We start from the raw sequence: 511 nt of genomic DNA on the forward strand, positions 1-511 counted from the left end.
CATTACTTTCCTTTATTCAACATTGTTTTCGTTTGGGTTTTCAATAATAAATGCATTCATTGTGTTTTCTGCAGTTTGATTCGTTTTATACACAATGTTAGCCTGATGTTTGGTGTGTGCAAGCTTTGTAGCTTCAGTAGGAGGTTTGCAGCATTCCTTAGAGAAATGTCCTGTTTTTCTGTAATTGAAACATTTTGCTTTTGTTGGATTAAACAGATTTGGCAGATTGAATTTCCTCTGCTTATTGGCTTTATACATTGTATTAATGTGTGCATTATTCTTTGTCCAATCATTAGAATCTTGTGCTTGTTTAGCACAGTAATTGTTGTAGGCGTTCTGCAATACAAGGATTAGTTACTTTGGTTTGACTTTCTTATGTTCATTGACTGGTTTGCCTTCGTTTTGGGCATCAGTAGATTGTATTATTATATTTACTATGTGTGTATATTGCTCAGGAGTGGCAAGCAATATTGCTGCTTTGTATGTAGAGTTGCATGGTGGATCACTATTA

The sequence above is a fragment of the Fomitiporia mediterranea genome (assembly GCF_000271605.1).
Source record: "Fomitiporia mediterranea MF3/22 unplaced genomic scaffold FOMMEscaffold_13, whole genome shotgun sequence".
Lineage (NCBI taxonomy): Eukaryota > Fungi > Basidiomycota > Agaricomycetes > Hymenochaetales > Hymenochaetaceae > Fomitiporia > Fomitiporia mediterranea.